We start from the raw sequence: 24,234 nt of genomic DNA, 5'->3' as shown, positions 1-24,234 counted from the left end.
GTTCGCGGAAATTACACAGTGCTTGCCATATGTTAACCAGAGAGAAAAGAAAGGACTACAAGAAGAATCATGCACACACCCACTATTTTTATTGAGCTCATGTCGAGTTAGGGATTACTAATAAACGTAGTTTGATTAAAATGTCTGACACCTAACGTTAATCTGAAATCTTCGATTACATCCTATAACTCGAATCGAATATAACTTTCATATCCTGTTTTTTTAATTAACCAATCCTGGGGTTTTTAGTGTTGCAGCACAGAAACAAGCAGTTTCAGTATCCCGCCATCTGTCCTCTTGCTCATTTTTTTGTGTTATCAGTGTCTATGAGTGGCGGCGGTAATGGCTGAAATAGTCTATGAAAGTCCCTTTCTCAGGTGAAGCATGGGCTGGCGAGTCTCAGATGGGAGTAATTTCTGCAGCACGTTCCCAGAAAGTAGCAGAAATTGTACTCTATCATTTTAATTGTGATTCTGATGGCCAATGGCAATGGTTCTTCCTAGTGCTAGCCAATCGGATCCATTCTAACAATGTGACAATCTCCCTTTCATATCCTGTTTTTTTAATTAACCAGTCCTGGGGTTTTTAGTGCTGCAGCACAGAAACAAGCAGTTTCTGTATCCCGCCATCTGTCCTATTTCGCGTTACAGCCAATGAGGCTCTCTCCGCATACATATAAGCGTGTTCTCCCACCTCAGAATCTATTTGTATTATCCAATGGTAGCTGCTCTTACCGTTTCGTAGCAGAGTCAACAACAATTAAATTGACTTGGCGGCTGCCTGGCAGCTGCAGGTGCCATGTTCTTAAACACAATAGAGCCAGAGTGTCTCTCCTCTCACTCCTCTTTAGACATCTCATCCTGAGAGCAGCGGTTCCCAGAATACGGGCATCCTGCAGGGCGCAAGGCATCGCGATACCGCATTCCCCGTCGTTAGCTTGCGACATGCCTCCATGGCGCCAGCAACACGCCATGTTAAGATAAATGCACAGTGGCTTTCGGTTGTTTAGGATGCCAACAAGGATAGTGCCTCTTCGGTGGAGCTTAGCCCACACGCTATATATTGGTCCCAAGTTCTGCTTGTGTCCTCCTACCCCTGTCATAATGGCGGTGATTGTCCTTTGAAGAGGACTGCGGCCCCCCCTAATTGGCTGCTCACTTAGTCGCTCTCCCCTGTTCTCTGGCCTCTGCTCAACGTGCATCAAAACGATTCCCAAATACACATTTAAACACTCCTCAGGAATTTAGTAGCTAGCTCTGAATTAATTTAAATTGGGTGGGGTTGTCAGTATTATGGAGTTTCATTACGATATGTGGTAGTTTTGACAAAAACGGTTACGTAACAAAAAAGCTGTCTTTATTTGATTGTCCCATTCAAAAAACTGCTTCTCTTGAGATATTAATTTCTCTACAACATTTTTGTCTATGCATTTACGAATTTGGTATATACTTTATAGGTTAAATCTGGGAGACCTGTACCTCTGTTGCTATTACATTTATTATTATCCCAGTTTTTAAAGAGAGACACTACTTCGACTCTTAGCCAGGGAGGAAGCCTTAGATGTAGGAATAAACCCCCATATTTCCACAGTTATATATTAATACCATCTAAACCTGTGGCTCTCCCATTGTTTTTATGTTTTAGGATTCCATCTGTTCTCTCATTGATATTGTCAAGACATTTTGTGTCATTTAGTTCAGATAATATCTGAATTACACTCCCATCATAGTATAATTTCTTACAATATATTCTTTACACATACACATTCCTGTTCTCATCTATGGAGTGGTTTCATCACTTTGTTTGTCTGCCATGTAAATAATGCTCAACATTGGTAATAAAGCGCTGTCATGATTCCGCATGTGCTTTCGGTGTTATGTGATTCTTTTCCGTTTTCATTCTTTACACACGTAGTTTTCGTTTGGGAGATTATTTATGTAAATCTTAAAAGCTTCTAGCTTTTACGTAATTGTTGTTTCTATTTATTGTGTCTCAATCCTTATTCCTCTAAATTTGCTGTATTTTCATTTCTTCCCGAATACCGCGTTAACGATGTTTCATATAACTGTTTTTAAGTTTTCCTGTTATTCTTCCAAGTCTTCTGTCGTTTCTGAATTTGTTATTGTTTTTGCATCTGTGTTAGTTAGAGGTTCGTTATGCTGCTACCTTCTAAAAGGCACACTTTAAATTCTACTTTTCCATTTTTTTCCTTAACTGATACCTTAAGTTTCTCAGTTTTGCACAGATGTAAATTTCTGACGTCAATAATAAGTGGTCTGATTCAGTATCTGCTCCACAATGTCTCGTATCTCTAACCAGTCCAGGAAATTCCTCGTTTATTGCTATATAATACATAATATACCTATATTCTCTTGCTGATCAGGTAAACTTGTTTATGTCGCCCTTCCTAAAAAAAAGCTACTAGTAACATTTAAATGATTAAAGGTAGCAAACACTCTTGGCATTTTTCCGTTTTTATTACTTATGCTTTCTCCAAATACGCTCACTATTTTTGGAGCCGGTATATTTCCAATTCTAGCATTGAGATCTTCCACGAGTACACTCTGATTTTTATTGCACCTGTTTAATACAGAGCGGTTCAGTTTTATGTAACCGCAATATTAGATCTGACACGACGGAAATTAACAGATTTTGTACGCGGTGTGGTAGGAGTTAGACGTATGGGACATTCCAATTCGGAAATCGTTAGGGAATTCAATATTCCGAGATGCCCAGTGTTAAGAGTGTGCCGGGATTACCAAATTTCACGCATTACCTTTCACCACGGACAACGCAGTGGTCGACGGCTTCAAGTATCGACCGAGAGCAGCGGAGTTTGCGTAGAGTTGTCAGTGCTAACAGACAAGCAACGCTGTGTGAAATAACTGGAGAAATAAATGTGGGACGTAGGACGAACGTATCCGTTAGGACAGTGTGGAGAAATTTGGCGTTAATGCACAATGACAGCAGACGACCGACGCGAGTGCCTTTGCTAACAGCACATCACCAACAGCGCCTCTCCTGGGCTCGTGACCAAATCGGTTGGACCCTAGATGACTGGAGAACCATGGCCTGGTGAGATGTGTCGCGATTTCAGTTGGTAAGAGCTGATAGTAGGGTCCCAGTGTGGCTCAGACACCATGATGCCTTGGATCGAAGTTGTCAACAAGGTATTGTGTTGGCCGGTGGTGGCTCCATAATGGTGTGACCTGTGTTTCCATGGAATGGACTAGGTCCTCTGGTCCAGCTGAACCGATCATTGACTGGAAATAATTATGTTCGGTTACTTGGGAACCACTTTCAGTTATTCGTGGATTCATGTTTCCAAACAACAATGGAATTTGTATGTATGTCATTGTACCATGTCGGCGCTTCACAATTGTTCCCGAATAGTTTGAAAAACATTCTGGACAATTCGGGCGAATGAACTAAATGGTTCAAATGGCTCTGAGCACTATGGGACTTAACACCTATGGTCATCAGTCCCCTAGAACTTAGAACTAATTAAACCTAACTAACCTAAGGACAGCACACAACACCCAGTCATCACGAGCAGAGAAAATCCCTGACCCCGCCGGGAATCGAACCCGGGAACCCGGGCGTGGGAAGCGAGAACGCTACCGCACGACCACGAGCTGCGGACGCGAATGAACTGGTCAACCATCGAACACGTATGTGATATAATCGAGAGCTCAGTTCATGCACGAAATCCTGCACCGGTAACGCTTCCGCAGTTATGGACGGCTATAGCGACAGCATAGCTCACTATATCTGCAGGAGATTTCCAAATTCTTATTGAGTCCATGCCGCGTCGAGTTGCTGCAGTACACCGGGCAGAGGAGGTCCAGCACTAAATTAGGAGGTATCTCATGACTTTTGCCACCTCAGTGTATTAGTCCTATAGAAAAATGAACAGAGCTGTTTGTAGAAAATTTAATGTAGTTAAATTTTGTTCAGAAATATGTTTTCGGTAGAGGCCGTGTTTTTCGCGTTATTCATGAGAAACGTACAAAAGTGATCCTCAAACGCACCCTCCACTCCCACACTCAGCCCCTACTGGTCAGGATTTCTAGTATGTTATGCATGGCATTCCCTCTTACCACTGTGCAAAAATTTGCGACTGCACTGCATATTCCCCACATTCGATCGTTTTTGCTCTTCAAAGACTGGCCTTATTACGCCACCGGCTTAGTCCAGCACTTAGAAATTGTGAAAGTGACGTTTATGTAAAATTTACCTAAAATTTTAACAGCATAAAATAAACAATTACATCATTGTACTCTCAGGCGTTCTGACTACGAAACTATTGTGCTTGTAAAGGTTAAGTTTGGATGGAATTGTCTATGTAATTAATTTTAGCGTAAAGTTTACAAATGTCGTTTTTATCTCATTACTCTTATAGGTACGTTGAAATTAATAACGTTAACGAATCAGAGGACTATGTTTGTGGTGAATAGCCCAATCAATAGAGACCAAAAATGTTTAAATGTTTGTGAAATCTTATGGGACTTAACTGCTAAGGTCATCAGTCCCTAAGCTTACACACTACTGAACCTAAATTATCCTAAGGACAAACACACACACCCATGCCCGAGGGAGGACTCGAACCTCCGCCGGGATCAGCCGCACAGTCAAGGACTGCAGCGCCTGAGACCGCTCGGCTAATCCCGCGCGGCCAATAGAGACCAAACAAGGTCGAATGTCGGGAGTAGTTTGTGCAGTCGGTAACTTTTGTGCAGCGTTAGGAGAGACTGCCACGAACGACATGCTATATAGGGAGCCAGATTGCTGCGGGATAAGTGAGGGTGTGGAGGTGCTCTTGAGGACCAGTTTTGTAGGTTTTTCTTGAATAGGTCGAAAACCGTGGCCTCCAGCGTAAACGTATCCTGGTACAAAATTTAAGTACATTACATTTGCTATAAAAACGTCACATTCATTTTTTCTGTAGGACTAATACTTGGCGTGAAGCGGGCGAGAGAATATGAAAATCTTGCGCGTGGTCTTTGAAAGCCAGAGATAACATTGCACCCTGCATAAAACGACATCGGTAGGGACAGCGGAATCACCCTGCATAAATTGTAATTGTATAAGGCCTTGGACTTGTCAATTTTTCCTTCTTCTGCAGCATAAGTTGCTGTTATTCTTAGAATTCTATTAGCACAAAGCGCTCATTCGCATGTTAATAGTTCAGTAATTTGTCTTCTCATTATCTACGAATGTTGATTGTAACACCTTTTGTCACTCAGCTGTAGGTCATAACATTGTCATCTATGTACTTATTACCAGATGTTTCCTTCTTTCTTTCCTTAATTGCAGCAAAATCTATTTCCTTTCGTTTTTAATGTATAGCTTATTTCGCTTCATTAAGAGTACTTTCCCTACACTCCAGGTTTCAAATTTCCAACCTTTATTAAACCATTCTCTCTTGTTCCTCTTTCTTAGACATGTCGTATCCGGTAAACATTCCTGTTTCCGAAACCAGATTGAGTACAAGTACGTTTACTGAGCCCGTGAATGATGTACTGGCCTATTGTTGGTTAGACTGCTGATGCGGCTGTCATCTCTGAGTTTTACTAACCACAGTTCGTAACTCATCTATGTTATTATGATACAGCATTTCCCCCTGCATTCGAAGCTTGTGAATCGATAAAAATATTATCCTAGGATGTTTTAATTCTATGTGATAAACTGAAAAATTTTCCGCATTGTGGAGAGAAACGAATTTCACACCTGTCCTCAAACCAGTAAAGGGATTTATGTGTTACAGCCGTTACAGAAGCATCAAATAGGAAAGAACATGGGGCGTAAGTCATATCCCACTTATATTTTTTTCCGACTGAGGAAGTTAACGAAATTGTGTTTGACTGCAATGTGTACTTTATACTATGAGTTTTTGTGTATCACATGTTTTCGGTTCTCCCAATAAGTTACAGCATGTCAGCATGGCTTCGAGAAGTAAAGGTAATTTCTGCATGTTGTTAGTAATGTTTAACTAGAATGTGTTTATAATGTGCTGTAATATACCCTACGCTATCGAATAACCGATTGACAGCTTTCTCACAACAATACGGCGATACGTTATTTTTTTTCGATGTAGCACTGAGCCTACTTTCGGCAACGAGCTACATTTTAATATTCTCAAGAGAGAATACAAGAGGAAGAAGACAGCGAATAAGAAGAGAAGGAATGAGATGACAAGGATACATTTCCAATGAGGAAACGCCCAGAACACCAAAGCCTGTGCCATTACGTAAAACAAGGATGTTCGGTTCCTTCGAAAGGGCACGGCCGCTTTCCTTCTCCATCCCTCCCTAACGCGAGCTTGCTTTCCGTCTCTAATGACCTCGTTGTCGACGCAACGTTGAACACTAATCTTTTCCTCCATAAAGGATGTTCTAAGCCATGAATCTACCTGAGATAATGAATGTATCCCAGAAAACTTGTTTCCGATGTAGGTTGCCTGCATGTAACGGTTTCAGATATGTGCAGTGCCCTAAATGCAAAACATATACATTTAAAAAAGAAAGGAATTTTTTTCCAATTTCATAAATAAATAGCAGAATCCCATATTCGTTGGGTTTTACGTCGTACATTACATGCTGTTTCCAAGCACCAGCACATCGAATGTCCCAAGAAGGAATCGTTATGGGCACGACCTATTATAATAAAATGACGGGAAGCTTCACATTGGTGGTTGATGAATTTTCGTATTTGTTTATTTTCATGTTATAACTCACTTGTTATGAAAGTAGCGCAAAAAATGTTCAAATGTGTGTGAAATCTTATGGTTCTTAACTGCTAAGGTCATCAGTCCCTAAGCTTACACACTACTTAACCTAAATTATCCTAAGGACAAACACACACACCCGTGCCCGAGGGAGGACTCGAACCTCCGCCAGGACCAGCCGCACAGTCCATGACTGCAGGGCCGAGACCCCTCGGCTAATCCCTCGCGGCAAAGTAGCCCATTTCAAGGCACTGTCAAATCGGAGATTCATTAAAAAAATGTCGTTCTTATTAGGATTGGTTATAATAAAATGTCAGTTAATAACATTTCAGCGATTAAAGCCTTTGGAAGACCGTGCCATTAAAAACAAGAGCGCGAACTTCAGAGTTTCTGTGTAGTGTTGTTTCTCGGAACAGAATGTAGGTTGGTAGAGGGCGCGCGTGCCTCTGAACCCAAAATCTTTTTCCACCTTCACAATTTCCCAATGATTATCCGACGTCCTTATGAAATTATTAAAAATAGTTTCTGTAATATTTGACATTATGCAAATACAAGGGTTGCCTAGAAAGTAATGCACTGCATTTTTTCTTCAACATTTCTATATTGGACATAATGAGAATTACGCACACGAAAGAATAGTGTTGTATCTACACACCCTATTTTTCCACCTATTCTCCATGCCGTTCTATGGCCTTCCTCCAGCGAGAAACAAGGGCGTGTATGCCCTGTCGGTGTCAGTCCTTGTCCTGGTGGCGGAGCCAGTGCTTCACTGTGTCAGTCACCTCCTAATCGTCCTTAAACTGTCTTCCACGAATGGCCAAAAGAAGTGGAGGTCCAGGGGGCCCAGGCAGGAGTGACAGCGGTCGATGGTCTCCCCGACCGCTCCGCCGAACCGCCTTCTGATGACTTCAGCCTCCGCGCCCAGCGATTAACTGTACTTTTGTCGACAGCAGATGCTCCATAGACTTTTCACAAGCATTTATGAATATTCCCCACAATTTCTTTCTCTGTAGTGAGAAATTCAATGACGGCACTTGCTTGTGACGTACATCACCTACAGACGGCAGTTTGAAACTGCCCTGCAGCTACACTGTATGCCGGAAGAGACGGAAACTCGGTGCGCTCACTCAGGAGACTTCAGGTAATACATACGTAACGTTTCGCGTTCGTAGCATTGTTTTCGGATGAGAAACAAGAGATATGGTGCGTTACTTTCTGGGCAGCCCTCGTACAAATGCTCATGTCAACTGTGAGCTTGTTCGATTTCGTGAACTTTTAAGTCTATGTTCTATCTGACTAGAAATTTATCTTTCGTTTTTGTCTTATTACATGTTGACGGATATTGGAGGTTTTTAGTTATGTGTACCACAGGTGGATCACTATGACTAGCATTTGGTCAAGGGAGGAAATTTGCATTTTAATAGAGCTAAGGCAGGAATTTTACACCATACACTTTCGTGAACCAATTGTATGGCTATCCAACAAAATAAAGCCGACAACTGCCACTGGAGAGCACGGAGACAGCAAAATCATGTTAACCAGCCCCTACCATGTTCCGAATGCCCTGCATTTCGTGACAGTGGACATCTTGTCTCCGTGCACATCAATTTTAGCTCCCTAATTCCACGTGACGAAGCCTTAAGATCATTGCTTAACAAGAAAGGCGCATTGGCATGTTCTGGGCGTCCTGCAGACACAATTCTGCTGCGGTGCAGATGACAGATGTATCATAGTGTGGGAGTCAACCGGCGCAGCAACTGGAAACGTATTCCAAAGTTGAAGTACGCAGGAGTGTAATTTGCTGTGGATGTCAAAGCCTGGGTCGTAATTCTGTGTTTTTTAATTTATCCAAAGAACTTATGTTTGCACACTTATCATTGTTCTATTGTGGAAATTGCGCTCATGTTCACTTGGTACTGTTGTAACTACTGCTGGTTGTATGGTGTTCATCTTCCAATGTTTTTATTTTAGGTTAAGAATTTGTGTTTGTACATCGGTCTCTCTTTATTGTTCTGCTGTGGACAATGCAATTTTATTAATATGAGACTTATGTAATTATTTTGGCTGTATGGTCTATGCTGCCCAAACCAACGAATAGATGAATAAATAAAAAAAAGTACGTGAGATAATACGATTCTTTTGTGTAAAACGCCTACATTACACAGATTCACCGTGAAATTCTAGCGGTATGTGGATACTATGCATTGTCGCATACAGACATAGTGCAGAGGTGGCAACAATTAGGCCAAAGCTGCACAGACGTGGGTAGTGCTGATCGGGAAAGAAGAATCTTGACATATACCACAGACGACAATGTCCAGGGAGTCGAGGAGCTGATTAGCAACAATCGCACATTTTCCGAGGACGAGGACGTTCACAAAAAAAATGGTTCAAATGGCTCTGAGCACTATGGGACTCAACATCTTAGGTCATAAGTCCCCTAGAACTTAGAACTACTTAAACCTAACTAACCTAAGAACATCACACACACCCATGCCCGAGGCAGGATTCGAACCTGCGACCGTAGCAGTCCCGCGGTTCCGGACTGCAGCGCCAGAACCGCTAGACCACCGCGGCCGGCGGACGTTTACACACTGGTTTTCTAATGCCTCTGCGATCAAGGAGCTGATACGTTTCCAACGAAATGAACGATTGTTAAAGTGTTCCGACCGATGTTTGCAGAGACTTGGTGACTGTGTTTAAAAATAGTGTCGTGTATCTGAGTCACCTTGAAGTATAGTGTAGCTTTCAATAAGAGTTACTTGGCCTGCCATAATAATTTGTAACTTACGTTCTGAAATTTACTCATATGAAAAATTTTTTGATTGTATTTTGAGGTAAAGTATTAAAATAACATTTGGTGGTACTTCCAAAAATATATTTATGTATTTCACTTGTGAGTATATAAATGAAATCCATCGAAGCAATCTCTGAAAGCATGTCGTCATTACAATTAAGGAACGTGATGGGTTCTGATGTGGCATATATCCTATATGCCCTAATACTTTGGTGCACCACAATTTTTTTAAATTAATATTTGACACGCTCCACACAATTTAAGACGACCATAACCTATGTTCAACGTTAACGTGCAATGTACACACACAGACGGCAAGCGGCAGCACTGGCAGTGAAGGATGAATGAAGCGTGTCGAAAAGAGGGAGAAAGAGTGCAGTCTTTGTCGTAATGCGGAAATGGAGCTATTTATCTGGCGTCAAAAAGGGCTTTCGGGCCAGGGGATGAAGCATTTACGAAACGGGTAAGTTTGTAAACTGTTAGCGTGCCACAGGGGCTAAAGTATTTGCATGGAAAAATCTCGCTATACAAACGCGGCGCCGAAGCAACTGTGGTGCACCATGGGCCATAGATAAAACGGGAACGACAGCTGTGGAAATGTGTACGGGCGAATAGACATGCAACTGTTGAGCAGTTGAAAATCCAGATGAATCAGGGGTACGGCCATCCTGATTAATTGTTTTCCGTGTTTTCCCTGCATCGCTTCAGCCAAATTCCGGTATGGTTCCTTTGAAAGGGTATGGCCGACTTCCTTACCCATCCCTCCCTAATGCCGGCCACTGTGGCCGAGCGGTCCTAGGTGCTTCAGTCCGGAACTGCACTGCTGTTACGGTCGCAGGTTCGAATCCTGCCTCGTGTATGGATGTGTGTGATGTCCTTAGGTTAGTTAGGTTTAAGTAGTTCTAAGTCTACGGGACTGATGACCTCAGAGGTTAAGTCCCACAGTGCTCAGAGCCTTTTTTTGCTACTGTATTTTACATGGTAACTCAACAACCATAGCACGGTATTAGGTTGGTCCTGTATACTGTGGCCAGCGTTATTTTCTGATCGTCAATGATTTTTAGATAAGAAGCTTCCATGATTCACTTTCTTTGAACTCACAATCCATCCAGGAGCTGCTATATAAAAATTGGTCAGATTCAGCATGTCTACTCTCCTGAGACCTGTGGCTAAAGAACTCGCAGATGTTCAGTGCCTTGAGAGTCCTTATCTTCAGGCACTTGATGTAGTACGTACAAAAGTTTTAATCAAATATGAGGCCGCAAAACAACACTGAGTCTTCAAAACTTTGTGTGATCACTTTCGTTGGCAAATGAAATTAATGAAAAATATCTCAGGCATGGTTAAAATCCAGAAAAAAACACTTATCTGAGCAAAATTTAAAAACCTGCCAATCCTTCCAACACAGCCCACACCACCAACCTCGTAGCTGTTTGCTGCTGTAGTGTAGCGTTTGGAAACGAACAAAGTACTACAAAGTCGTCCCCAAATAAAGAGCTGTATACAAAACTCGTTACTGTGGACGTTGTACCATTTATAGATGTAGTAAAAGTAAAATACTTAAAATACATTCTTGGCAGACGCTTGAAATAACCGGTAAAATCAATGTGGGACGTACGACGAACTTATCCGTAAGACGAGTGCGAAGAAATCTGTCGTTAACGCGCTATGACAGCAGACGACCGACGCGAGTGCCTTTGTTAACAGCACGACATCGGCTTCAGCGTCTCTCCGGGGCTCGTGACGATATCGATTGGACCCTAGAAAACTGGAAAATCGTGGCTTGGTCAGATGAGTCCCGATTTCAGATGGTAACAGCTGTTGGTAGGGTTTGAGTGTGGCGCAGACCTCACAATATCATAGATCCAAGTTGTAACGAAGGAGATGTGCAAGCTGGTAGTGCCTGCATAATGGTGTGGACTGTATTTACATGGAATGAATTGGATCCTTTGGTCAGACTGATCCAATTATTTACTGGAAATGTTTGTGTTCGGCTTCCTGGAGACCCTTTTCAGTCATTCATGGATTTCATGTTCCCAAACAACGGTGCGCCATGTCACCGGGCCCCAATTGTTCGCGATTGGTTTGAAGCACATTCTGAAGAATTCGAGCGAATGATCTGGCCACCCAGATGAATCCAATAAAACATTTATGGGACGTAGTCGATAGATCAGTTCATGCACAAAATCCCTCACCAGCAACACTTTCGCAATTATCGACGGTTATTGAGGGAAAAGTCTCAATATTTCTGCAGGGGACCGCCAACGATATGTTGAGCCGATGCTGCGTCTAGTTGCTGCTATGTGCAGGGATAAAAGACATCCGACACAGTATTACGAAGTATCCAATAACTTCCGTCACCTAATTGTACCATAAAGTAGAACTGACCACCAAATCAGTCACAGACGAAAAATACAGTTGTGTAAACTGCATCAAAACTTCACACCTCAACTTTAAACAAATATGACAAAGGATAAATAAACAAAAATCAAGTGAAGTACCAACAAGAGAAATGGTAACTTACCCCTGTAACGAGCTGTATCTCCGTAACAAATAAAAAGTGGACTCGCGTTGTAGGCAATATTTTATTCGAAGTTGTGTATAGTATCATCTCCTAAAACATTACTTTTCCTCCTGAAACATCCTACGTAAGGAAAGATAACGCAGCAGGTTTCTCATTCGGAAACCACATTTTAATGTTTTTTTTTTCGTTGTTTGCGTTATGCCTCGTATAAGAAGGACAAACGTCGACCTGCACACGTCGGATTCGGCAGTGGCAAGATAGTGACCTATCCAGACTGCGGTTTATCATTCTGATTTTATTGGTCGGCTTGGTCAATTTTCCAGAAATGTAATGCGAGTACGGAATATAACGAAATTCGGTGGATGTTGAGGAAGCAGAGGCTGTCACTCTAGGTTCAAAAGGAACCGTACAGATGACGACAAGCGCAGGTTTGTAGAGATTTGTGCGTTTCTGATAAGATCTATACGCGAAGCATACAACAACTACCACAGTCACATCTTAGCAAAAGATCTGGTAGAGAACCCGAGAAAATTCTGGTCGTATGTAAAATCGCTAAGCGGGGTCTAAGGCTTCGATTCAGTCCATTGTTGATCAGTCTGATATGGCAGCTGAAGATAGCAAAACGAAAGCAGAAGTTTTAAATTTCACGTTCAAGAAATCGTTCACACAGGACAGCCGTATTAACTTACCGTCATTTGACCATAAGAGACTGATTCTCGTATGGACGACATAGAAATAAGCACACCTGGCGTATAGAAACAACTGAAGGATTTGAATACAAATAAATCACCAAGTCCGGGTATAATCCCAGTTCGATTTTATAAAGAGTACCCTACGGCATTGGCCCCTTACCTAGCTTGCATTTATGGTGAACCTTTTGCCCAGCATACAATTCCAAACAACTGGAGAAAAGCGCAGGTGACTCCAGTGTATACATAACATATGTTATTGTTAAAGCAAAAACAGACAGAAGAGCTTCAACCTCAAGATGAATATCTGTTACTTCTGTTTGCTGCAGAATCCTTGAACAAATTCTCAGTTCGAATACAGCCGCGAGGGGTAGCAGCTCAGTCTCGGGCGTCCTGTCACGGTTCGCGCGGCTCACCCCGCTGGAGGTTCGAGTCCTCCCTCGGGCATGGGTGAGTGTGATGTCCTTAGCGTAAGTTAGTTTAAGTTAGATGAAGTAGTGTGTAAGCTTAGGGACCGATGACTCCAGCAGTTTGGTTCCATAAGATCTTACTTCAAATTTCCAAATTTCAGTTCGAATGTAATTAAATTTACTGACACTGAGAAGTTTATGTCCACGAAGCAGCATGGTTTTATATAGCATCGCTCGTACGTAACTCGGCTTGCCCTTTTCTCACCTGATATGCTGAGAACTATGGCTGAAGGGCAACAGGCATGTTCCATATTTCTAGATTGCAGGCTGTTAGCGAAGGTACAAGCATATGGAATAAGTTCACAGGTTTGAGAATGGCTCGAAGAATTTTTAAATAATGGAACCCAGTATGTCAGTGTGTCAGTTAAAGCACAGTCTTGTATAATTGTTAAAAGGGGACGTTTCAAACTTCTTTGGTTTCGATTCATTTCGGTTGTTTAACTTGTCTACAGCAAATCAGGTCCTATCAGTGAACCAGACTGTACCTTCTATGTTTCTCGTCTATGTGAAGAATTTGCAGACATTTTTGCACCGGACCTCGGTTGTGCTAAGAACTATAAAGCACATTTGGAACTGAAAGTAAACGAATGAAGGAAGACGTCGAAGCAATTCAGAGGCAGGCTGCTAGATTTGTTACAGGTGGGTTCGAACAACACGTAAGTGTTACTGAGATGATTCTGGAACTCAAATGGGAATCCCTAGAGGGAAGTCGATGTTCTTTTCGAGAAACAATATTGAGAAAATTTAGAGAACAGGTATCTAAAGCTGACTACCGAACGATTCTACTGCCGCCAACATACATGGCATGTAAGGACCACGAAGATAAGACACGAGAAATTAGTGATCATACGGAGGCGTACAGACAATCACTTTTCCCTTGCTCTATTTGCGAGTGGAATAGGAAGGGAAATGACAAGTAGTGGTACAGGGTACCCTTTGCCACGCACCGTACGGTGGCTTCCGGAGTATCTGTGTCGATGTAGATGTAGATGTAGATGTAGATATTGAATCAGGAAGGGCTTGCTGAAAGATGTGCTGGATATCAACGGCCCCAAGTAATTAGCACCCGATAGGACACACACATTGGTCGCTCAGCTATGCTTGATCTTACATCCGCATCATGTAGCTTGACTGAGGTAATGGACTTATCTGTAGTCAGGCAATTATCCACAGGGACAGTGCAAGACATATGGAGTACCATAGATTGTCATTATGGCGAGCATTGTTGCGGCTTCCCTCGATCCTGCAAGAGAGCGAAACATTCGCCAACAGTGGTGCACCGAACGATAACACTGAACACATGAGTTGCAGCAGTTTCTGTTTCCAGACGAGTTGCTTTTCTACGTACAGAACACATTCTCGAGGGACGTATCGTGTGTGGAGGGCGTGAGAAGGACATCTGTTGCCAGAGTGGATTCGTCATCGTCATACTGGTCGAGCAGCGGAAGTAACGGAGAGCTGTACCATTCGGTTCTCTACACAAACACCTCTGGTTCGCACAGTTCGTAATTTGGGAAGTAGCTGTTATATTTCTGACAGATTAACGTCAGCGGTTGTGCCATCTCTTTCAGGCCACCGAGACGTTACCTTTCCATAATATGAGATAGGACTACATGTTGGCTATGCTCTCCTGACCTACCTCGAAACAGGGGGTTTTCGAACGTTGCCATGGACAGTGCGTTATCCAGATCTCGCAGCCACTCATAACATTCGGCCATTAGTTGTCAAGATACTGGCGCACCACCACTCGCTAGCCAATACAATTGGTGAACCGTGTGAAAGAGCTGAAGCAGCGTGGAATGATGTAACCAGATCCGTCATCAAAGCTCAGTTAGACTTGATGCCCACCCGGCTAAGAGCCATTGTTGCTGCCAAAGTAGACAGCTGTGTGTACTAAACGCCACAATCTGTACACCACCAAAAACTCCCACAAAGTTAATCGTGTATTCCTCCTGATATACAGTATACGCATGTCCTGTTAAATTTCTTTGATTTCTATCCTTCGTGGTAATGAAATTTTAATGGATAGCATTGTAATATTGATGCAACCATTTGAAGTAGCTACAGCTTCTCTTTTATTCTCACCGACAGTATACAAGAGCATAAGTTAGCACAGAGACCTGGGATGTGCTGAAACGGAAGGATTTTGTTGTGTGTGTATGAAAGGAGAAAGAATACTTCAGGTACACACGAATCCATGCTGTAGCACGTATACATATCTCTGAGGTGTGTTCTATATGTATTGTTTATTTCTCACTGTCGTCATTTTTCGTTGTCCATTAAAAACAGCTCAAGAAATGACATTTGCAACTACATTGCTTCCAAAAAATTGAAGCACCTAGAATTCGTGATGGATCGCAATGTAACTTCGTACACGTACACACAAACGAACGGACAACGGGTATGTAAATGACAAGATTTGCAAATCTCAGTGACAGGTACAGCGGCCATCAGAGTGCATTAGTTTTGTTCGTGTCTAATGTTGTTGCCAGGCCTGGTAGGGCGTAAGTGTCGTGAACATGTTGAGTAATCACTGGTGAGGAGCCGGCCGAGGTGGCCGAGCGGTTCTAGGCGCTACAGTCTGGAACAGCGCTACCGCTACGGTCGCAGGTACGAATCCTGCCTCGGGCATGGATGTGTGTGATGTCCTTAGGTTAGTTAGGTTTAAGTAGTTCTAAGTTCTAGGGGACTGATGACCTCAGAAGTTAAGTCCCATAGTGCTCAGAGGCATTTTTTTTTTTTTTTTTTTTTTTTTTTGAACTGGTGAGGACTCGGAGATGCCGGTCACTAATGTGTAACAGTGGTGTTAGTAGATGACAAGAGTTTAAAGGGGATCGCACTGTCAGTCTCCATTTGACCGGATGGTCGAATAGTGCAATATCCATATTCGTTGGTCATTTGAGTGTGATAGCCACCCGGTGCGGGACTGCATGGGATCGTGAGCGCAACTACACTAGTTGTCAGAATTCTGATCGGCCACGTCTGAACATCGGAATAGATGATCGGCGTATTGTGCACAAACCACATCGTAATCAATACACATCTTCACCTGCCACCCCAGAACAAGTAATGGACGTCGAGCAACATTCTGTGGCAACCTGCACCAGTAATTGGAGAGCATCAGCAGTTGGACAAGGAAATTACTATTCCGTGTGTAGCTTCCCGTTAACACAACACAAACGGCTGAATCTGGAGCGTTGCCTGGACTGCTAATGAAGGCCACCGTATTGTGTTCAGCGATGACTCGCGGTTTTGCACTATCCAAGATGACCTTCGTCGGCTAATATGGTGGCGACCTTGCGTGAGGCCGCATTCTCCGAATGTTTTAGAGAAGTACAGCTGTGTTACTCGAGGCGTCATGTTGTAATTGCGGGAAATCCGGCGGCACAACGGTACGTCACGAATATCCACCGTCCTCTTGTCCGTATCGTGATGCAATTTTTCAAGAGTACTATACTCATCCACGGAGGGCATGTGTCTCGATGAACTATCTGCGTGATGTTGAGGTACTCCTGTGGCCAGCTAGAACTCCATATCTGTCTACATTAGAACATATTTGGGACCAGGTCGGACCTCAGCTCCATCCCAGTACTAGAATCAAGGAATCTGCTACAAAAGTTGTAAGCAAACTTGCTCGAAGAGAGAATACAAAGGCCTTATGACATCCTTCCAAACCGAAACAGTGCGTGCATCCAGGGTAGAGGAGGGGCACTGTCAGTCTGCTAAGTGAGAACATACTGCCAAGATCTGTACAAATTGTACTCGGTTATGTAATTAGTGAATAAACGTCACAGACCCTGTCAACCAAAGTTCCATTTCATTTCCTTCTTTCCTTCTTGGCTCTTCACATTTTTTGTCAGATAGCGGATATGCATGAGATGGCGCAATCCCACTATGATCAGTTTTCGTTTAGTATCCCAAGGAATTCATGACTAGGACAAAATTGTACGGAACAAGAAAATGCCCTGAACCATTTCCAAGCTGACATACAGCCAAAAACGGAAGCCAAGTTCGTTGTGAGATTGAGAATAAGATACCAATAGTAGACGAAGAGAAACCCAGACACACTGCAAAGTTTATGTACTGAGAATATACACACATCAAAAGAAGTTTTGTATCACCCCAGTTCCCAGAACTCCTAAAGATAGACGTTGACTGTGGATATTGTATCACAGACACAGTCCCTTTGACTGTTCAGAGATGTCACTAAACCAACCCAAAGATGTAAATAACCACGCATGAGCAGCGCCTATTAGACGGAGGGGTCCGACAGCCGATCAGTTCCAGTCATTCCACCAGGAAGGAGGTACACCTCTCGTGTTGTCTGTAGTTCAACCATGTCTAGACAGTGAATACCGCGGTTCGATCGCGTCCGCATTGTTACTTTGTGCCACGAAGGGCTCTCAACAAGGAAAGTGTCCAGGCGTGTCGGAGTGAACCAAAGTGATGTTGTTCGGACATGGAGGGGATACAGAGAGACAGGAACTGTCGATAACATGCCTCGCTCAGACCGCCCAAGGGCTACTACTCCAGCGGATGACCGCTATCTACGGATTATAGCTCGGAGGAACCTTGACAGCAACGCCACCATGTTGAATAATCCTTTTCACGCAGCCACAGGACGTCGTGTTACGACTCAAACTGTGCGCCATAGGTTGCATGATGCTCAACTTCACTCCCGACGACCACGGCGAGGTCCATCTTTGCAACCACGACACCATGTAGCTTGGTACAGATGGGCCCAACAACATGCCGAATGGACCGTTCAGGATTGGCATGATGTCCTCTACACTGATGGGTGTCGTATATGCCTTCAACCAGATAATCGTCGGAGACGTGTGTGGAGGCAACCCGTTCACGCTGAACGCCTTCCACACTGTCCAGCGAGTGCAGCAAGGTGGAGGTCCACTGCTGTTTGGGGTTGGCATCATGTGGGGCCGAGGTACGCCGCTGGTGGTCATGGAAGGCGCCGTAGCGGCTGTACGATACATGAATGCCATCCTCCGACAGATAGTGCAACCATATCGGGAGCATATTGGTGAGGCATTCGTCTTCATGGACGACAATTCGAGGCCCCGTCGTGCACATCTTGTGAATGACTTCCTTCATGATGACGACGTCGCTCGACTAGAGTGACCAGCATGCTCTCCAGACATGAACCCTATCGGAAATGCCTGGGATAGATTGAAAGGGGCTGTTTAGGGACGACGTTACCTACCAATTACTCTGAGGGATCTATGCCGAATCACCGTTGAGGAGCGGGACAATCTGGACCAACAGCGCCTTGATGAATTTGTGGATAGTATGCCACGACGAATAAAGGCATGCTTCAGTGGTATTAGAGGTACCGGTATGTACAGCAATCTGTTCTCGCTGTATGGTGGTAGAACGTGCAGTGTGTGGTTTTCATGAGCAATAAAAAGGGCAGAAATGATGTTTATGTTGAAATCTATTCCAATTTCCTGTACAGGTTCAGGGACTCTCGGAACAGAGGTGACGTAAAACTTTTTTAGATGTGTATATTTGATTAAAAATTTTTGATGCGTGTAATACTTTACTAAACTATTCACAACAGCGAACGGGATGTGGCCTACTGAGTTGCCTTCAATGTTGTGCATAGCCTCTGTCAGTCCGAAGGCGTATCAGTATAGTGTCTCTCGCAGCTAATACAATCTGCGACGGCTATACCGATATTGCCGTCCTGTGGGAGCTTGAATAAATCCGTTTACCCATTGATGGCAGGCGAGACTACCAGACCTTAGCTAAGTGAATTATTGGAGAAATGCTCATTGCGTGTCAGTAATAAAGTTCAAATTGCAGAGACCCGAGAGTAATCGAATTAGACATAGCTGCTGCGGTGCACTGGAACGGTTAATGGAATAATTCTGGCACTTGGCTTTACAGGTGCCATATATATATTATGGCGAAATCAGGCGCCACCAGACTGAAATGCCGTGGTTAAAAGCGTGTTGAAGAATTTGTGAGACTGGATATATGGCTCACGATCACTTGCAATGCAACATTTGATCGCTGTAACAAGCGAGCAGCGTTGTCAGTCAGAACCAGCAACACGAAGCCCACTTCAGAAGAAACTGCCCCACATGTGTATTTCTTGTCACTGCCTGTCAGAAGCCAAAGAGAGTAGCATGGATGGAGGAACGCAATTTGAATTTCGAAATACGTTAAATCGTCATTTTTACTATGAAATGACGGTGTGGCATTGATAGCCAGGAGACCCCGTCCGGAGAAGTTGGGCCGCCGAGTTGCAAGTTTTATTTAAGGTGACGCCCCATTAGGTGACTTGCGTGTCGGTGATAATGAAATGATAATGAAGCCCACTTCAGAAGAAACTGCCCCACATGTGTACTTCTTGTCACTGCCTGTCAGAAGCCAAAGAGAGTAGCATGGATGGAGGAACGCAATTTGAATTTCGAAATACGTTAAATCGTCATTTTAACTGTGAAATGATGGTGTGGCATTGATAGCCAGGAGACCCCGTCCGGAGAAGTTGGGCCGCCGAGTTGCAAGTTTTATTTAAGGTGAAGCCCCATTAGGTGACTTGCGTGTCGGTGATAATGAAATGATAATGAGAACAACACAACACCCAGTCCACGAGAAGAGGAGATGTCGAACCCGGCTGGGAATTGAACTTGGGCCCGGTGCACGGTAGCCAAAAACGTTACCACTCAGCTAAGCGGGCGGACATTTGAATTATAGTGTGATAGTACGCAATGGCAGTCGTTCATGATAGGATAACAGTATGTTGAAAACTATACATATTGCGGACTAGTTAGGCATTGTTAAGGCATTACACCTCATTGAACCTATACCAGAATGGTTTAGGATCATTGAGATTTATGTGTGTACCTTGGATCAAGCTTCAACCAATCTCCATGAATTGTGGAATACAGTTGGGCTGCAATGGATCAGGATGGCTTCCCATCACTTCACCTGCCTCGTGGAGATCTTGCCAATATGCGTCCTCACCGTCGTTAAGGTGTAATGAGGCGCTATACGGTAATACGTTTGTGTCAATTCAATTGTTTGAAGATTTATTTGTAAAGTAAACTGCCGCGAAACCAAACTGAAGGCGCCAGCAAATAATAGCACTAAAAACTAGTACAAAAAAAATAGTGGTTCAAATGGCTCTGAGCACTATACGACTTGACTTCTGAGGTCATCAGTCACCTAGAACTTAGAACTAATTAAACCTAACTAACCTAAGGACATCACACAAATCCATGCCCGAGGCAGGATTCGAACCTGCGATCGTAGCGGTCGCTCGGTTACAGACTGCAGCGCCAAGAACCGCACGGCCACGCTGGCCGGCAAAACTAGTACCAGCTCACGTACATAATCTATATGACTAAAAGGCTAAAACATTTACCGGTTTACAGTTGCAGTTTGCCTATCTAACAGGGGCAAGATATATTTTAATTTCAGCATGTCATAAAAGTATTGACCTAATTTAAAGTTATGTCATAATCTACTGATTAAGAGGTATACATTAAGTTTTAACACAGTGAGTCAAGTATTAAAGTTAGAAACTGTATATCTCCTGAGGGAACGTAACTCATGGCGTGCAAATTTCCCAGACTACGTTCATCTAGTATTTGAGAGTGACAGCACTTAGCGGCTTACAACAAACTTAACACGTAATTTCACCCCCTTTTATAAACTTTTTCTCGGTAACAAATCCCATAATGTTGTAAGACGTGTATATTTCTATTGTCTATTGTCAAACCACAATTTATGAAAGATGTTTATATTTTATTAATAGGATTAAGTAGGAATAATTAATATTTGTCATGTTGGAAATAATTGTGGTAGCAGGGAATGTCTGAACCAAAGCATTGTTGACAAGAGAGACCGCAAATTGATATAATTTTAAAAAGGGCGGGAGAGACAGCATATGGATACATTTTAAGAAAAGCGCGGGAAAGACCGGGCATTGATACATTTTGTAATGGTAGCAGGGATTGTCTGCACCAGAAAGCATTGTTGGCAGGAGAGACCGCCCTTTAGCGTTCGTAGGAGTCAGTAGTAAGCGAGATGTGAAGCGAGTTGGTAGCAGGTCTGAAGCAAGAGGTTGAGAGCGGTGTGGTTCAATGGTTCAAATGGCTCTGGGCACTATGGGACTCAACTGCTGTGCTCATCAGTCCCCTAGAACTTAGAACTACTTAAACCTAAGTAACCTAAGGGCATCACACACACCCATGCCCGAAGCAGGATTCGAACCTGCGACCGCAGCAGCAGCGCGGCTCCGGACTGGAGCGCCTAGAACCGCACGGCCACCGCGGCCGGCGAGAGCGGTGTCCCTCCAGCCACTAGCTATGATTTATAAGAGATTATAAACGGATGTACAGAGACATCAGTTAACTATTATAATAAGAGGAACTAATATTACTGAATTAATTTTTTGAGAAACTCAAGACTACTGAAGGTATGTTTGCGCATTGCTAGTTGTAAGATTATTGTAAAAAGCAAGTCCCATCTGAACGTTTGTAAAATCATTTCATTCAGAATATAATTAACTTTTGCTACCAATATTGCATTTCTAATTATAATCCATCCCAAAAACCATCAACGTAAAACTTTGCAAAATTTTATTGTTGTCAAGAAAAAGTTTAGCTATGAATTACGTAACTTCAGCCAAATTAATTAGAGAAAAACGTCAGCTTTGCTATTAAAGAATAACGTCAGATATGGTAATAAATTCAGCCACTTATTATGAAAGTCCACCAGCAGCTAATAGAGTATAGTAAAATAGAGTAAGTATATTGATGTCGCAGTCAGACGGCGATCCAGTAACAGTAAAAAAGGTAAGGAACAGTTTTGGGTTATTGCAGATAACGACTGAGGGCCACACGACGACGACACATTTTATGTTTCGTCGAAATAATCCGAAAATCACTTTTAAAAAGCAGCAATTAAATTTGTATGCGAAGATTGAGAAAGCGAATAAATTTCAAAGGGAAGATTACATTTGTTTCATAGTTTATTGTAAAAGGGAAGGTTATCAATAACAAAAGAGGTATAGAGGAGACGGGAAGGTTTCAATGTATAGAGAGGAAAAACGCATTATCGCGCACTACATATTTGCTGTTCATGAAGTAAAACTTCAGCATCAGTCATTACGTTTTGGTTTATTACATCTTTACTTCTAATTATACCCATAAGTCGTTCTGCAGGCAGTATTCATATACGCTACTGAATAACCCGCAAAATTATGTCGTTGTATGACGTACAGTTTAGGAGATATGACCTTACAAACAATAACATGCATGAAAAAATAGCTTTTCCTGAAACAGAGCGTTAATTATCCAAGCCACACTCATCAGTTGTTAGATAATGAGGGCACTTAGCGTTATTCAACAAACTTTAAACATAATATCAAACCTTCTCTAAACGTATTCTCCCTTATCATCCACAAAATAAAGAAAGAGGAGGAATTCGTCACTTATTAAATATTCGTTGTTCATGCGGTAAAACTTCAGCATCAAGCAGGATATTTTAATTTTTTCTTGGTTTTGACTATCTGATATTATGCTGATAATAATCCTCATGGCAGTTTAATTTACTTAGAGTAGTCTAAAACGCATATTTAGCACGATACAGTCAGTCGGGCGTACTCAAGATAACACCACCAGATAAATGACGTGCCTAATATTACAGTATTTGTACGTTTATATAATTTTCTTCAGGAGATTAGTACATGTAGGAAGTGTATAGAAAAGAAAGCGAACATTTTCATCCGCTATAGAAACATCTCTAAGAGTTGCATGAGATGGTCAGAATTTGGTTTGTGTTTCGCCATGAGATCGTCGTTTACTTGTTTCTACTTCATCTCATGTGGTAAATAATTAAAACCACCCGACAAAGCAGTAGGTCGCGCTTAGGCCACCGTAATTCTTACCTGGGGGACGCTTATCGTGGGGTCCCGCGCGTGTGAAGCGTGGGTTTGTACCAGTGGCTTGAGGATTAAACTGACAGATGCACCATTGACTTCTGTAATTATTGCCCTGTTTGGTTTTTAAAAGCATACCGACGCACTAATCAAAGTTCATACAAACGTAAGTAACTTTCCGATTCGAAGCGTTAATTGTTAACTATAAAGTTCTTAGTTGATATACCGTATTAGTATGCTTATTTAGAGCAGAAAATTTCTATGGAATCCTCAAAAAAGCTTGACAATGTTACACAAACCGTTAGTACTCCGAAAGACCTTATACAGCGTGTTTCGAAGACACTTTATTAAACTTTGGGGACAGGTTCCTTACACTAAAACAAAAAAATGCATGCGAACATATATCCGAAAAACCTTCGTGTTTGAATCATTAATGAAAATTGATTATTCAACAGCTTTCTGGGCACAGGCCAACAGCTCCACTTATCTATGCACATGTTTGAGTTATTGTATCCTATAAGGCTTTTTGTTGGCAGGGACACTAGTTTACATTCGTCATTGGTCTTCTTCAAAGGGTTCATTGTGCGCGTGTACTACAGCTAGTGAGGGATTTGAAAGGGCTTCGTTCAGAAATGGCAGGGTACTCATTTCGTAAGCAGGTAGACATGATTTTTATGTACAGTCACGCGAATATTAATGGACACGAGACTGCGCGGGTGCAACAGACGGTGTTTCCAGACAGAAGACAGCCGAGTCATCCTGTCTTTGATGCTGCGTATCGTCACGTTACCGAGAGAGTATCTGTAGCACCATAGGCTTTGCATCGAGGAAGAACACGTGTTGTTCACACGACTGATTAGTTCAGGATATGTCCTAAGATCCTTCATCAAATGGGTTTCAATGATATTGGACGGTAGTTTTGTTTATAACTTTTGTTACCCTTCCTCTAGACAGGTGTGAACTGCGCTTTCTTCCAGATACCGGACACGGTTTATCGTTTCAGGGATCTACGAAAGATTTTTGTTAACAGAGGGGCGAACACAGCCACAAATTGAGAATAGAATGTGTTAAGTATTCCATCGGGGCCTCTGGATGTAATTAAGTTTTAACGATATCAGCT

This window comes from Schistocerca piceifrons, chromosome X, assembly GCF_021461385.2.
Source record: "Schistocerca piceifrons isolate TAMUIC-IGC-003096 chromosome X, iqSchPice1.1, whole genome shotgun sequence".
NCBI lineage: Eukaryota > Metazoa > Arthropoda > Insecta > Orthoptera > Acrididae > Schistocerca > Schistocerca piceifrons.
The sequence above is the reverse complement of the archived record's forward strand: the minus strand, read 5'-3'. Positions refer to the sequence as shown.